Below are 16082 nucleotides of genomic sequence, written 5' to 3' on the forward strand. Positions count from 1 at the left end.
TCTCTCTTTATTTACAGTGGAAGGAAGTAGTCACTCACTAGTTGAGCGAGGAGGCGTTAGTAGTTAAGTCTACAAATAAGACACCAAATTAAAACTGAGATATAGCAGACTTTACTGATGTTACAAGCCTGGAAAGAACCATGATCTCACCTTCTCCAGTTATGATAGTGAATATAGTCTACATTCTGAGGATTTCATTTGCTTCATCAAATATTTGTTTTGAAAAGTTTCATAGTGTTGAACATATGATTATTTATATATTTACCATATTTATATCCTGCCTTTCTCAACCCCTGGGGGACTCAAGGTGGCTTACAAATGGCATTACATAGTGCCTACAACATAAAACATAAAAAGTTGCATTAAGATTAAAATAAGCATACATAAAAACATATTTAAATACAATCCAGTGTTAAGACACAGCATCCTGTTAAAGCTCCTCCCTAAACTACAAACTCCAGAATTCTGCAGGAGGCAGAAACCAGATTTTAAGTAGATTTTTCTCTAGTGTGATGAGGTTGTACACAGACCTCTTTCAAGATTAATATCCCCTAATCTCCCACCCTCAGTTCAGTGTGAGTTTATCTGGTCACCTTGGGGCCATTTCAGCTAGGGTTTTTTTTCTTCTCTTTTTTCTCCTTTTATATGTCATCTTTGCTTACCCCACAATGTTTCGTGAGGACTTGGATTGTTGGCTAAGATTGTTTCTACAAATAGGTATTTGTCTGGCAGGTAATGGGAGGGAGAAAATTTAAGAGTTTGGTGTTCACTGTGGCACTTGTTGGTATAGGGTATTTCTCTGGATCAGTCACTATTGGGTTGCATAGCCTACGGGACTTGTAAAGGAGATACACTTAAGTTAAGACTGGGAAGTAGTAAGTTCTGAGGCTTCAGTAGGAGTGCCTGACATTTACTTTCCAGGAAAAAGCTGGAAAAGCAATTCAATTAGTTGGCTTGCCCTCAGGGCTCAGGTGATTTGCCCAAGAATAGGCTATGGGGGTTGATCTCAGAGAAGACACCTAACCACTGCTAATTCTGCATCAGCTTGACCCCCCCCTTGTTCCGTTCATCTCAATAAATAAATAAATAAACAAACAAGACAGATAAAATAAAGTGGTTGTGTTATTTCAATCCATGTTTTGTGTCTGGTCTCGTTATTGAATGGTTTTTCATCAATTACTTACCTTCAACTCCAATATTATCACTGGCTTCTGTGAGACAATAAATGAACAAATGAAGACTTGAGACCTATTTTTCACCATTTTAATCTATGAAGATAATCAGAATGCAGTATCCTTTGGGGATAGTTGACTCATCTTTGTGAAACCAGGGGATTTGTCATATGGAGGTGTACTACTGTCGGGGGACCACACTCCTTTCATGTCTTCTAATCCCAGCTCATGTTATAAGAGTTAATTGCACAGACAAACACAGAATGTTTGTTATTAATGAGAGCATCTTTTTAAAACAATTAATTCTTTCACTGAATCTTAATTAGTGTGCATCTGAAAAAAGTAGCACTCAGTTCCTCTCCCTTTATTATTTTCTATTTCTCTAACATCTGGCAGCTCAGAATTAGCAATAATGCATTCACCACTTTGGTATTTTGTAGGGAAAATTAATAAGCCTATTTAAAAGAAAAACAAAATTATAAAGCATGCCCCTATCTAATATTGTCCATTAAAATATCATTTAACTATTCTATATGCTCACCTGTAAGTCTAGAAATTTGAGTTAAAAAATCATTCCCAAAAAACTGGGTCAACTTATCCATGGGTCACTATGAGTACTGTACCTTAATACTTATAAAAAAATAAGCCATCTCCTTGTGTGAGTTAGGGAGGTGAAAGGCAAGAGCATAGTCTATCTTGGGAGTACCTAAAATAAGCACTAACCCCTTCTACACTTTCAATCATGGCACTGCTTCTGGCCTCTCTGAATACCTGAGCAAGAAAATTGTGGCAATGGCCAGGGGCAACTAGCCCCCTGAGATGGCATAGATGCTTCACCTTTTCTGTGGAATGACCCTTTACTTATTTGCTGGTTATACCAAAATCTATCATTTGTTCTCAAAACCTAAGGTTGACTTATATAGTCTACACTGTAGTTTAAAAATCCAATCTGTATGATGTATAATGATTGAGCTCTTATTATCTATATTTTCATATTCAGTCTATGAGCTGGTCATTGACTGTAATAAAAGTTTATTTACTTACGTATTCAGTCATTCTAGATGTGTCTTTACTCCCTGCTTCTATAAAAGTACACACACTGCTGAAATCCTAGAAAAGTATGTTGGGACATAGGGAAGAATCATGTGCATAGTCAAAGGTAGCATAGGAGTTTCTAGTGAATTTACTTTTACGGCCAAACAGGTGAGACAACATTGGTTGGAATTAATAATATTCCTGGTTCAAATCCTCTCAAATGACCTGCTGTCATCAAGTGCAGTAGAGGATCTCAATACTACTGTGGAAGTAAATTCAGCTAGAAATCCTGTCCTCATTGCCATATGGCAATGGGGAGGAAGGCACAATTCTATTCATCTCTGGCAGCAAAATTACTTGGGCTGGCTCTAGATGTCATAGCTGGTACTATATGTGTATGTGTATCCCCCAGGGAATGTATACTCCAGAAAATGTAGCAGCAGGATCAATAGGGAAGCGGAAGGATAAAAATAACAGGAAGGGAAGGAGGAGGGAGTAAGACCAGAGCCGGCCCTAGGTATTTTTCAAGTGTAGGTGAACATAATTTTGCCCTCCCCCCAAACCAATCACTGAAAAATAAAAGTGTTGGATAAGTGAAAATGTTGGATAATAAGGAGAGATTAAGGGAAAGCCTATTAAACATCAAATTATATTAAGATTTTACAAACTCAGCACCAAAATATCATGTTTTACAACAAATCAACAGAAAAAGCAGTCTCGACTGCGCCCCCGTATGTTTTGCACCACAGGCGACCACCTCTGAGTAAGACAAAAGGGGTCAAGATATGAAAGCAAAATGAAGATGCCTGCATGAAAGGCGTAATGTCTTTTAACTTAACATTGTTGCTTAGACTGATGCCTCTTCTCCACTGCCATATAAAATCCTGATTATCTGCTTTGAACTGGATTAGATGGTAGTGTAATCTCATAATCCAGTTCAAAGCAGATAATGTGGATTATCTGCTTCGATAATCTGGATTATATTGCGGTGTAGAAGGGGCCTGAGGTGCAAAGCTCAAGTTTGAGAATTCATACCTCCAGGTGGTATGTCACAGATAAATTGTTTGGCAATAAATAAATAAGGAAGTCAAGTGTATTAAATTTTCTTTCTAGCAGCAGCTCCTAAACTTTGACTTGCTTCTCCCTAAGCAATATTTGGCTGACCTAATGTCAGATCCTGTATGAGGAGATGGAGTGTAAAGTTTCTTCCAGCTGGAATGGCATTTCATCTCGCTCTCCTATCCTGTAGTTGTCACCTGTCTCTGTATTTTTCCCTTCCCTGCCATTTGTGTTTGGTAAAAACAGAGCTTCAATATGCTAAAGACAACAGATCCTGTCTGATTTTAGAAGCTGAGCAGGGTCATCGCTGGTTTCTACTTGGATTGATTACCAACAAATACTAAGTGCTATATGCTATATTTCAGAGGAATAAACTGGCAGAACCACTTCTGAGCATTTCTTGTCTTAAAACAACCCTATGAAATTTCATGGAGTCACCACAAGTTAACAGGCGGACTTGAAGCCACCCATACACATAAAGGACGGTGTAGTGGTGGAGTTTTTTTTTTTACTATAAGCATAATGTCAAAAGTGTCAGCTACGACCTCATCACCTTTCACTTCCAGAGAATGATGTTTTGCATACAGCTGTACAGACACCTTATCTTCTCCTCTGCTTCCTCCACAGTACTGTGGCCACTACATGGGGTTGGGTGTTGGGGAGGTTGCAAGTTATCGCATAATGAAGGTGTTCCTTTTATCTACACTGATCCCTCACACCCAAAAAAGATACATATTGTGTATGTCACAAACAAGATGATGACTCTAGCTATATTTTTGTTTGTTGTGTTTTATAATAAAAGAAGGGAAGGGAAGTTTGAAGACATTTTCACATTGCATTTTTCAAATTTGTGTGTGATAGGAGAAAAAGAATTGGATATGCAAATGGAATCAATATGTAAGGACATGGGGAAGATTGCTTTAGTAAGTTGCTTTTTGTGTAGCTCTTAGAATTTCCATTGGTCAGCATTGCCACTGGGGCTATCCTGCACAGCCAGTTTCCTCCTGCTTTAAGTCTCCACATCTTCAACCAAAAGCACCGCAAGATATATGAAAATTATCAAGAATTCTGCACCAGAGACTACTACAAATCATACATATACTGTGTTTCTGTAGGAACTGGAGTGTACAAAGAGCACTTCACTTATTATAGTGAAAGAGGCTACATTATATGTATTTTAAAGGTATTTCTCAAAGAAGTAGGTATTTTAAAACTCCCCAAACCTTGCCCTGACATTTCAAAAGTATATGTTTGTAACGTGTTCTTTTGTTAGCTCGCTCTTTTCTTTAGCTGAAGCGTTGCTATTTGGTTAAGTGCTAGAGGACCTTTTAAAAAGAAATATATGTTTTCTTCCCAGCAGGTGTAATTTTACTTTTTTGTGTTTCTTATGTTTCAAATGTTTATAGTGGAAAAAAATCTCTTTTGACTATGTTCAAAATGATTTAAATCTTAACTTTCGCAATATATATAATTATGCAGATTTTAGGCCTAATATGGTACTCTTCTTTCTTTCAGAAGGAAGGGCATCAGACATAGATCAATTCCTTTAACATTGGTGATATTTATTAAAAAAGATTTAGAGTAAAAGGTAAATTTATCTGCACATGTAAAACTAGAACAACCCTCCCATGGGCTTGCCATGTCAGGAAATTTCAGGACCAAAACCTGAGGCCTACAGCCTCTTCACTTTGAAACATTTCCTTGTTGTAGGACACTTCAGCCCCTTAAGTAAAGCATGGAGAGGCACAGAGCTCATCACATGATGTTAAACTACTTCCGGCCTCATACATAGCCCTTCATGGTGCCAATGGGCAGTCTTCTTAAGAATGGGACTTGAAAAGGAAAGTATCCCATAGAAGTGTCTTAACAATGGGGCTTGAGAAATAAAACATCCCACAGAAGTGTATTAAGAATGGGGCTTGGGAAGGAAAGCAACCCATAGAAGTGGTGTCTTAAGAATGATGTCCTGTGTCTCCTCTAAGTGGATAGTGGAGCTATAGGCAAGAGAAGGTGGAAGATTTTTTTTTCTTAAAAAAAAGTAAGATGGAAACAGCAGAGAAAATGCTTTTTGTGTGATGATTCGGAATCCAGGAGACAACAGGGCAGGGGGGGACGGGGACACTGAAGAGGCAAACAGGTGTGATGGGAAGACAGAAGTTAAAATGGGATGATTGGTGATCAAAAGAGACAATTGCCATTTATTTACTAGACATGTGGACCCCCACACTTTTCAACATCCATGTGATGAGGTCCCTAGGACTGCTCCTTGGTGGTATCACAGGGAGGAAGCCCCATTGATGTTCTGAAGCATGATATTGTAATCACAAATCACAGTTTCTTATATTATCATTAAAATAATATACACCAAGTGTAACACAAATTAAGTTATTTGATACACATTATGACAACATGCCTTTCCCAAAGAACTGGTCAACTGGGTCTGGATTCTGTACAGTGATCCAAAAAGCAGGGTGCAGGCCACTGCTGGCACGTCATCAGAGTTCCCCATCACCATTGGCGTGCATCAGGACTCAGCCCTCTCTCCCCTTCTATTTGTTGTAAACGATGCAGTTATTAGAGATCTGCAGAAACTGGCACCTTGGACTTTTCTGTATGCTAACGACATAATGCTTGCATCTGAGGACAAGGAAGAACTTGAACATCAAGTGCAAGCATGGCGTTACCCGCTGTTGCAATCCAGTCTTTGCCTTAATGTCAAAAAGATAGAGTTCCTGACAACTAATGAGGAGGAGACTAGTACCATCCAGGTGGACTCCCAAAAGTCAACACTTTCAAGTATCTCAGATGGGCGATAACTTCAGGTGACAACCTTTATGACAGTCACCACATGGATTAACGCAGCTTGGATGAAATGGTGCTTGGTAGTAGGTGTACTATGAAACAAGAAGATGCCCGATCACCTGAAATCAAAAATCTATTGAACTGTTGCAAGGCCTGCCACAATATATGGAGCCTTTATGTTGGCTGGCAACAAAGGAAGCAGAACGCCACCTCGGTGTTATGAAGATGAGGATACTGTGATTTACACCTGGAGTCACACATCTTGACCACATCCATAATGGTGACATCCAGCAATACTTAGGCATTGCTCTAATTGCTGACAAACTATGAGAATCACTCCTCAGATAGTATAGCCATACTCTCTGAGGTGAAGACAAGTCCATTTGCAAGATTGCTCTTGATTTAGAAGTGCCTTTCATGAGACCAAAGGGACGACAGAATGCTGATTGGACACATTGCACAACAATTTGAAAACTGCTGGATTTCACTGCTAGAGTCCAGAATGTGACAAGAGTCCTTTGTCAGTTGGAAGCCACACCCTGGACTCTCCACAGATATATATATTTTCCTTTCTTGCCTAGTTTATCCATGCCTCACAACCTCTGAGGATGCCTGCCATAGATGTGGGCGAAACATCAGGAGAGAACACTTCTGGAACATGGCCACACAGTCTGAAAGACATACAACAACCCTGTGATCCCGGCCATGGAAGCCTTCGACAACACATGCCGATCATATAGTTGCATCTTGTAGTCATCATACAGTTGAACTGTGTAGCTCAGCACTGGGATCTCCAAAATCACAGAGGTGAAACCAAGCCCCATTACCACTATTTTTAATTAGGAACGACATATTTACTGAGAATAAAAGTCAAGGCTTTCATGAATGGAAAGAAGCAATTCTGGGAAATACGAGAAGGAAACTGGAAACTCGGGCACCCTCTAGCTTCAACCCAGTACAATTTTAATAAGAATGTCACAATGCTACAAATTCCACATCATGTGGATCATTTTATAACGTCTGAAAAGATATATCGCATTGGAAAAAGAAAATATAGTAAACCAGTGAAGCAAAATATGGACTTGCCACAGCCTCTGAAAATGATTGTTTGAAGGAAATACTGTAGCAAATTGAAAAGAGCAGATGCAAGGAACAATAATCAGTAATGAATGGACATTATTACATGCGGAGGCAGGTGAAGAATTAAAAGTGGTATTTGATTACATTATAGTTAATGGACTAAAAATAATTTTAATAAAAATATTTCAAGAACAAGGGATATATTCTTCACAAGAACTATGAGTGAAGAAAAAATGTGTAGACTGGGGTATCATCTATCAAAATAGAACATGGAACCAGAAAAAAACCCCTAAGAATTAGGATTGTCAGATCTCAGATCCTTGTCTTCAGATTTCATGGGCTATTTCCAGGTGGGGACTAGGGTATAATTTATACAGCTTTGAACACATCAGCACTGTTGTCCTATGGTGTCATGGTATGGCTCAGAATCCTAAGTGCCTAGGTTAATCCTGAAAGGGCAGCCCTACCAAGAATGGTAGTAAAGGTAAAGGTTTTCCCCTGACATTAAGTCCAGTCATGTCTGACTCTGGGGGTTGGTGGTCATCTCCTTTTCTAAGCCGAAGAGCCGGTGTTGTCCGTAGACACCTCCAAGGTCATGTGGTTGGCATGACTACATGGAGTGTTGTTACCTTCCCCTGAAGCAGTACCTATTGATCTACTCACATTTGCATGTTTTCAAACTACTAGGTTGGCAGAAGCTGGGGCACTCACTCCGCTCCCCACATTCGAACTTGAGACTTTTTGGTCTGCAAGTCAGCAGCTCAGCGCTTTAACACTCTGAGCCACTGGGTTACCGCTAAGAATGGTACTGATATCTAAATGACACTAACCACTGTTTATTACCATGGGGCACACCTAAGTATTAAGACAACACTTACTGCAGCTGTAGCTGCAACTAAGCAAGTTACAATTTCATGGCAGCAATATTCTCCCTCATTACAATTTTAATACAGCCTTGTTATGTATTGTTTCAAAAATGAATTAAAATTAAAATTGGCTACTCAACATTATTCATTTCTGAACACAACATACAGAGGCAAATGAACTTATATTTCCACAAAGGAAAGTTATGGAAAATAGGCTACTGTTAGTATGTTCCACAGTATGTTCACTGCGCCTGACTAGTAGCTATTGCTTGATGATGTTTTAATGTATTATATGTTTTATGATTTTATGTTTACAGTATATGTTTTAAATGTATTTATGTGATTGTATTTTATTCTGTATTGTTGGGCTTGGTCCCCATGTGAGACGCCCTGAGTCCATTCAGAAAGATGGGGCAGAATATAAGAATAAAGTTATAATGATGACGATGATGATGATGAGGATGAGGATAATTATTATTATTACAACCCCAAAATTCACATTAATAACACCAGTATCAGTATACTATATTTTTCTGAAATCAGGAGCTTCTTGTAGTAATTCAAAGTAATAGAAGAAATTTTCCAGTTATTGTCAGCTGCCTACCAAGTGTTCCATCTGCATTAATTTCCTATTGTTCTATGGAGGTTTGTTATACTTGAACATTTTCTCCCATAAGCTGCCTCTGTCCTCCCAATTCCTGACAGCTGATTACATGACAGCTTCAAACTGTACTCATGAAAGAAAGGTACACAGATATCTTATTTAAAATGCTGATTCATAGTAATTATAGGAACACAGTATCTTTGTGACAGCTTACATGCTGGCAGAGATTTTGAAGAACTTTGAAAGAACTGATAATTGGCTTTCACTGAAGTTGGCTTATACTTTCAAATGAGCGATCATCTCTGATTATGTTAAAATGTCAAAATATATCATTAAATCAGTTACTTGGAATAGCAAAAAGCCTTAGTAAAATTGGACTTAACTCCTTAGAGGTGCATTATATTCTGAAAGCTATAGTAGCCATTGACCAGTGAATAGCTTCCATTGGGTGGTAATTCCTTGACTCAGTTCTCCTCTCTTACCAAAAGTTTTCTTTTCATGCAACATGAAGACTGCTATGGATGACTTTGGGATGAGTACTTAAAAATGAAAACCCACCTGAAGCTTGTAAACAGACAACGGTCTAGGATTTTAGTGTGCACAATCTTTTAATCACATAGCCTAGTAAGACAATGTTTTAAAGAAAAAAAGACAAGTAAATACATGGAAACTAGGAGCAAAAAACAAACTTCTCAAAATGCTTTTTCAGTTTTTGGGTACAGAAACTGTGTACATTCACCTGAAGACATATAGAACAGAATTCAGAGCAGAACAATCTCACATAATTGATAACCTCGAGTGTCTCTATATCAATACTGCAGATCCAGCCACGGTGACTTCCTTCATAGCTGTAAAGAGCTTTTTCCAGTCCCAGCAGCCACAAAAATTTCAACAGCTACATATTGGGCCTATAAAAGGAGTGCAGCCACAGTTACTTGCTCCTCTAGTTACTTGACTAGATGCTGTCAGCAAATGTATGCAGATCTTTAGCAATGGTGAATTAGCTTCAGTATTCTATCACAATGGGTTTTTAAATAATATATAATTGAAAGCAAGAGTAAAATTAAGAAAGACTACAGAATGGGGGGAATAATATTTTTGAGATATCAAAAAATGGCTGTCAGATTATGCAACTTCAAGACAAGAAGATTATGCAACTTCTAGCCATCTTAAAATGAGCAGCTATTGCAAAATTTAGCCATATTTTCTAGTGTCTATATAATATTCTTACTTTAGGTAGGACCTTGAGCTTATATTTTACTTTAGTAAAAACAAAGCATGGCCATTTTAATTTGGAGCAGCAAAAAGAAAGCAAATTGCATTGCAACTCAAGCAATCAATTATGTTATTGTTGAACGACTTATCAAAACAAATGATTTTTGGAAATGTAATGAATCATGTTGGATTCATTATATTCTCTAAAGGAAAATGCAGAGTAATTGCCTGTATAAGCCACTGGAATGAAACAGGAGTTTTATATTGACTTTATCTCATTGGGAAGTTATTATTATATTGTATGACACAGCAAACAAGATAGATATGCTGGATTTCGTATCACAAAATCACAAGTCGAACATTTATTATTATTATTATTATTATTATTATTATTATTATTATTATTATTATTATTATTATTATTTCTTACCCACCTCTCCTTGTGGCTTGAGGCAGGTTTCAACATAGCTAAAAATGCATATTCATCTTAAACATTCCATAAAATACACATATCAAAATGTATTTCTATAAAATATATATTAAAATACACAAGACACGAGGTTAAAATTCATGATTAAAACCGACAGTGTAGGTCTGCTGGAAGAGATAGGTCTTCAGATGGTTTTTAAATTCTGACAACTCATTTAGCTGTCAGACTTCTTCTGGCAAGTCATTCCATGGTTGTGGGGCAGTCAATGAAAAGTAGGTGACGGTTGTCAGTTGAGTTCTGGCTGGTTGGAGTAACCCCCCCCCCCCCCCCCCGCACTTCACAGAAGACCTAAGTGTTCAGGGTGAATTGTATGGGAGAAGGCGATCTTTTAGGTAACCTGAACCTAAACCATGTAATACTTTAAAGGTCAAAACCTTTAAGGACTGCATACTTGCGAGACAAAACAACAAGGAAACTTGAATTGATTTTACAGTTTGATCCTCATAACTGGCTCCATCTACACTGACCATTTAATGCCCTTTCAAATCAGTTTTGGAGAAAGTGGTTTCACTATGCAGATGATTATATAGGAAATTCTGGATTCAGTTTGAGGCCTGAATACAGCTTATATAAACTAGAGAGCCCTGATGCACATTAAGAGTTTTCTTTAACACACTTTTGTGGGAGTTGGTTGTCTCGCCACCATAACTTGTCTGAAAACACATTCAGAACTGCTTAATTTGGTTCATGACTTTTGAGACACCTGAACTTTGGTTTCTTTACCAGTGCTGTGCAGGCAGACCTTCTAGTATTCATATTTGTAAAGTTACAATATTTAAGCCATGCAATCCTTTTACTCCTTTGTTTAGCATTTTTAAAAAACAAAAACAAAAACATTTCTTTAGAGATTTTCAACTTTCTGCTATTCCACCGAATTAATGGACCGGAACTATTTTATTTTGTTTTAACAAGCTCACATAGGGAATCATATTGTAAGATTTGTAAGATTTGAAAGGTCTCTTGAGAGGCAGTTATAACATTTCAGAGAAAAAGAAAAATGAGGAGAAAAGAGATATATATTGTAGGTTATCTGCTGAAAAAAAGCTAACTTCAAAATTATTTTCACATGATACAATGGAAGGTTCTGGTGCTACTAACAAAAACATCTTAAATTAGATACCTTTTTTTATCTAGAAACCTTAAGAATTTCCTAAAAATAATGGGATGCTTCAAATGTTCTGAAACTTGGGGGGAGGGGTGGCAGTGGTAAATATGTCCTCCAAGTGTGGAAATATTCATCCTAATATCCCTAAAAAGGACATAAAGGGGAGCCTTGGAAGTTTCCACATTGCAGCCAATGGGCAAGATCTTCAAGGAATGAAAATGGATCTTTTGGCTCCCAGATTGAACAATGACATTTTCCCCTCCTGAATTTGGGAAGATCCCAAAAAATAGAATGGGGGGCCACGAAAATTAGGCCACCGAAAATGGTACTTGGTTTACCAAATTGCACAGCCCTAATCCCTAGAGCATGTCAAGGAAAAGTGGAGAGTGGTTTTGCCATATTTTATATGTCTCAGGGGTAACAGAGTACTGGTGCTCTTACTTCTATTGATATCTTGTTTTTTATTCATAGTTTTCCTCCATTCTTTTCTTTTTTTAATTTTTCTGACTGCTGAAAAAACAGCCTGTACAGTTTCTAGAGTTGAGCCTGTCTAGGAGTAGCAGTTATGGTATTGTTCCATTATGTGGGCGGACTCCCAAAGGGGGCCTAAAAAGAGAAGGATAATCTATTACAACAACAACAGCAACAACAACTTTATTTTTGTACCCCACCTCCACCTCCCCGAAGGGACCTGGGGTGCCTTACATATGGCACAAGGTGCTTAAAACAAGGCATAAAATAAACACACAGTAGAATACAAAATAAAACCACTAGTATAGAAAACAACAATTTGAACTCATAACAGCGTCAATAACCCATAATGTTATACCAAAGATAGCTATATATTTTATATATTTTTAAAAGTTAGGGATATTAAGGCGACCCCGTTTCTAATTCCCTTTTGTATCATCATTAAAATATCAAGAGATTGCATGGTGACATACAAGCTAAGTTAATTTAATCAAAGTAAAACGATTTGAGACAACAAAAAAATCAGACTACAACCCACTAAACATAAACACAGATTCCATGTGCATAAATATTTTGCAATAAATAAGATTTTAATAAATAACTTTGTTTTTACTCAATGTTGAAAGAAGCCAGCATTGATACCAATCAGATCTCTCAGGGAAGAGCAATCCAAAACCGGAGTGGCACAGGTGAAAAAACCATCTTGGACATAATCATTCAGTTTATTGTGACACAGAGGCAAGCTCCTTAAATTGTGTCAGTATAAATCATACTGTAACTCCCAATTAGACCAGACATGATAAATCAATGGAATTTACATAAATGTTTACATATGGAGTTAGTTGAGACTGATAATAAAATTTAGTGGTGTTTGAATATTGGACTACGACTATGGGAGGTCAGCATTCGAATTCCCACTTGGCCACTTGCAATATGAAAAGGGGGCAATAGCAAATCCCAGTGAACTAATTTTACTTGTGATAGGTTCACCATAAGGTTGTCATAAGCTGGAAATTACTTGAAGGCACATAGCAAGCAAACAATATTCTCCAACATTTTATGTGCTATGCTATATTCTCTGATTTTCACCCTTTCTCTTTCTCTTATTTTTAATGAATGGATCTTTGAGTAAATATGAATACACATTAATGGCCTACTCTTCTTTGTGAAAGTTACTCTAAAAAGCAAACCATTGTTAATGTTAACCAGTCAGGCTGAATAGTAACACTTAACTGTAAAATGCTTTGAAAACTCTAAATGGAAGAAACTATCAAAATACATGTTGATCAGCAGCAGCTGTATTCTCCCCCCCCCCCCACCGAATGAGGAAGTATATGTCAGCACAAAGAAGATAATAACCTTTTAAAATATTATGTCTCTTCTGTTATTCTGAACTAACTGTCAAATCCTTTGTAATACTTGAAGAAAAGAAGTGCACTGAACAAGGCTTTAACACCACTAATTAAGTGCACTCAATCGCTGTCTCCTAATCTCCTTCTCAAAAAAGGAGGATTGAAAGGAAAATGGATGCATGTTTATTTTTTCCATTCCATGAAAATATCTGAGTTTGAGAGCTGAGTAAAGAAAGTCCTTCCATTTTTCGCATTCCTTTCTCTAGGATGTGAAAAACAAAAGCATTTCTGGAAAAGTATTTCTGGTAATAACTGAGTCTTAACCATATGAGGGTTAATGCAAAGGGGTTGCATCAGCCAGTGTCCCTTACTGATGACCTATCAGCGGATGGCTATATAAGGATGTTGAAAGAATCCACATTTCTATCTCTTGGGTGACTTGATTTAAGTATGTTGTGAGTATTGGATGCAGGCATGTAGCTGGGGGGGGGGGGGGTGTTGAGAGGCTTAACCCCCCCCCCCCCCGAAATTCTCAGGGTAGTCTGCGAGAGGGCCTAACATTTATTATTTAAATTGTTATGTTTATTCATATCATGATCTGATCACCATGCTCAATATATCCCATATGCATGGGGGTATTGGCATAACAATACAAAAGGTTTGCTAGGGTAGACCCTCTCCCGCTCAGACTTAGCCCCCCCCCCCCCCGAACCAAAATCCCAGCCCCTCCCGAAACAAAATCCTGGCTACGGGCCTGATTGGATGACTGTCATACCCCAGCCACATTTGGCTTCTGAACCTGATCCAGGAATGAACTTTGATCAGGATGAAGCTGATTCTGACCTTTTGCCCAGTTCTTTGAGCTCCTTTCAGTTACAGCTGCCAACTGTTGATAGTTCAGATGCTTCCTTAATTGGGAGAGATACTGGAGATGTTACTCCCGTGGCTGAACCAGATGTCCAGAGTTCCCCAGAGAATGTGCCCTTCAACCAAAAGGAGTTTTTGCATCGCCAGAGATCAGAAAAAAAAACCTTAGAAGGAGTAACCGCTTGGCATCTCGAGGGGATTGTGGATAAGAATATTCCCTTGGGAACTTTTGGGGAGTTTGGTCTCCCTTCGTTGGGATCTGATCTTTGTTCCATAAAAGTGCCTTGCACTACAGACAATTTGCGGTGTCAACGTAGTGTTTTCCTGAGAACACTTCACCGACTCCAGTTCCCTGTTTTCACCAAGCCAAGCCTCCTGTTCCTGGCGGCCAAGCCGAGCCGCGACTCCCGTTTTAAACCAGAGTAAATTCACTTTCTTGCCTTGTTCCTGAATCAAGTTTGATCTTTGCTTCATCTTGTTCCTGCTTTGATATCCACCTAGGATATCTCCCAGTGATTGGGGACCTTGTTATTCAGTTTTGCTTCCATGTTGTTCCCCGCTCAAACTTCCCAACAGTTTGAGCGTGTTTCGGTTTTGGACTTTAGACAATAATATTGGACATTTTCCTTCATCTTTTTGGACTTATTCATACATCATCACAAAGGACTATTTCCCACTCCTCCTTTCTGCTTATGCATTCCTGAATTTATATTTGCTTTAATAAAGATATTATATGGTTATTGGTCTCTGTCTAGTTTCCAGTGTTCACGCTGCCTTGGGGTGCAACAATGACTCTGCTTGTTTGCAAGTCCAAGGAAAGTGGATCTGTGAATCCTGTTTGTACATTTGTAAATATTGCAACAGTAAAGATTAAAGCCTTTGGATATTTTGGAATGCACCTGAATCCATGAATTTACTAAACAGTGTGTGTAGATAAGGTCAGATGCTGGCAGTTGGACTGTGCTGATAGATGGGTCGAAGCACGTTTTTGCTGTCAAAGGTCTCTGCTGGTTTTTTGCTTGCTTCTGGGACACTTGCTATCCAACTTGTGTGGTTCAAGCAAGTTGTGATTTGGAAACTATAAATCACTTCACAATCAGCATCCCATGACAGAAAAGGCTAAAGATCTTGTACATTGACAGTTCCCATGGTTCTATTGCATTGAGCCATGGCAGTTAACGTGGTGCAAAACTGCATTAAATATTCAGTTTAGTTGCACTCTGAGTTGGCCAAACAACTTTTCTTTCAATAACTATTGAGACTTACAGAGATGTTTTAGTACACACATTTTTCCCCAAGCCAATAAATAATTTGAAAAGGTAGAGGAATAGGTTAGATGTGGTGGAATGTGTTGTAGTTTATAAGGGAAAAAAACAAACAAATAGGTGAATGATTTATATAGTCCAGTGGAAGTTTGACTAAAGTAAGTCCTCCAGTTTGTTTTAGGTTCCTATCATTCACCCTTGACTTCTATCACAGTTGTTGACAAATAAATGGTGTTTGCGTTAAATCATTTTATTGCTTCACATCTTTACATTTGTGAACTTTTTAGTGTACTGGTGCTGGCAAAGGAGGACCCATAATAGAGAAAACAATGCATCAAATGGCTCACAGCTGCAGAATGCTAAAAAGCTGTCTTAATAACATTAATTGTAGCAGATATACAAGGAGGTTTTCTTTAATGCCCAAATGGCTCTATTTCCATTCAGTTTAAATTTAAATACAGCCACAACAGAGAAACAAAAGCAAGAGTTTTTTTTGTAAGCCAAATCCTGAATTAAGCTGCAGTTTCAGGAAAACTATAATTTTCTAAATGGAATCTACTAGACATACAACATATGTTAGCGATGACATATTAGAAGGCCCAAACCAATCTAAGCACTCTGTAATTCCTGTTGGCTTCCCAGATAGCAATGCAGACCAAGGAGGTGTGGCAAGTGAAACATCTTACCAATATCTTACCT

At 38.1% G+C, this 16082-nt stretch overlaps 1 long non-coding RNA gene across 2 annotated transcripts in view; it reads right to left on the reverse strand.

Moving 5' to 3' along the window:
• LOC134299426 (uncharacterized) overlaps positions 1-16082 on the reverse strand; it is a 105875-nt gene that overhangs the window by 19968 nt on the left and 69825 nt on the right. For both annotated transcript variants that reach the window (XR_010006635.1, XR_010006634.1), the window contains exon 3: positions 266-335. This is a non-coding gene — a long non-coding RNA (uncharacterized LOC134299426). The remainder of the gene's footprint in view (positions 1-265; positions 336-16082) is intronic.

Source organism: Anolis carolinensis, chromosome 5 (genome assembly GCF_035594765.1).
Source record: "Anolis carolinensis isolate JA03-04 chromosome 5, rAnoCar3.1.pri, whole genome shotgun sequence".
Taxonomy (NCBI): Eukaryota; Metazoa; Chordata; class Lepidosauria; order Squamata; family Dactyloidae; genus Anolis; species Anolis carolinensis.